Source organism: Cucurbita maxima, unplaced genomic scaffold (genome assembly GCF_002738345.1).
Source record: "Cucurbita maxima cultivar Rimu unplaced genomic scaffold, Cmax_1.0 Cma_Scf03261, whole genome shotgun sequence".
NCBI lineage: Eukaryota > Viridiplantae > Streptophyta > Magnoliopsida > Cucurbitales > Cucurbitaceae > Cucurbita > Cucurbita maxima.
In genome coordinates this window covers 1-1,379 of record NW_019275277.1, presented here as the reverse complement: position 1 = coordinate 1,379, position 1,379 = coordinate 1, and the positions used below count along the sequence as shown (strand labels likewise).

The 1,379-nt window shown below is 30.6% G+C and overlaps 1 non-coding gene across 1 annotated transcript; it reads right to left on the bottom strand.

Moving 5' to 3' along the window:
* Window positions 1-523: 523 nt before the first annotated feature.
* Window positions 524-596, bottom strand: TRNAF-GAA. The gene has a single exon. It is a non-coding gene; the product is annotated as a tRNA-Phe (tRNA).
* Window positions 597-1,379: the final 783 nt, after the last annotated feature.

The window sequence follows — 1,379 nt, the reverse complement described above, 5'->3', positions numbered from 1 at the left end:
TAATGAATGTCGATCAAACACAAGACCTTCCAATATTCAATCTAATGCTCTCCCAACTAAGCCATTCCAGATAACATAAAAAAATGAATAATCACATGTTTTAGATTGAATAGTTAAGTTGTGTAACTTAGTCAACTTATGGCAGTTGGATAAAAAACGTGCCAGATCTTCCTCTAATTCATTGAGATTGAGATTTTAAAAAGAAATAATTGCTAATGCAATGAACGTGGATCAAACACGTTACCTTTAAATCTTCAATATGACGCTCTCCTCACTAATATTAAAATTGAAAATTCAAAAAGTAAAGGTAAACTTATGCCAGCTGGATAAAAAACGTGACAGATCTTCCTCTAATTCATTGAGATTGAGATTTTAAAAAGAAATAATCGCTAATGCAATGAACGTGGATCAAACACGTTACCTTTAAATCTTCAATATGACGCTCTCCTCACTAATATTAAAATTGAAAATTCAAAAAGTAAAGGTAAACTTATGAGAGTCAAGTTATGCAACTTAAACAAAGTGCGGTGAACGTGGATCGAACACGTGACCTTTAGATCTTCAGTCTGACGCTCTCCCAACTGAGCTATCCCCGCAATCATTAGAAATAAAAATTCATCAGTATAGGTATTTTAGCTGATTCATTGAGATTTTTACAAGAAATAATGACTAATTTTCTATTGAATAGTTAGGTATGCGAAATAGGTTTGGTTAACATGGAGATCGAACATGTGACCTTCAAATTTGACTCTCTCCAAACTGAGCTATCCCTGCTAACATTAAAAATGAAAATTTTTAAGTAAAAGTATTTACGCTAATTAATTGAAATTTTAGAAAAAAATAATCACTAATTTTAAATTGAATAGTCAAATTATGCAAGATTGAACACGAGACCTTTAGATCTTCAATCTAATGCTCTCTCAACTGAGCTATCCACACTAACATTAAAAATGAAAATTCATCAGTAAAGGTATTTTCACTAATTCATTTTAATTTTAAATAGAAATAATCACTAATTTTTAATAAGATATTCAAGTTATCCAACTTGTATAAGGTGCGGTGAACTAGAACACGTTAGGTATTTTCGATAATTCATTGAGATTTCAGAAAGGAATAATGACTAATTTTTGATTGAATAGTCGGGTTATGCAACTAGAATCAGGTGCGGTGAACGTGGATAACAAACACGTGACCTTCAAATCTTCAGTCTGATACTCTCCCAACAGAGTTATCCCCACTAATATTAAAAATGAAAATTCATAAGTAAAGGTACTTCCGCTAATTCATTATATTTAAAAAAAAAATAATCACTAATTTTAGATTGAATAAGCAAGTTGTGTTTTTAGATTGTATAGTCAGGTAATAAACTTGTATTAGGT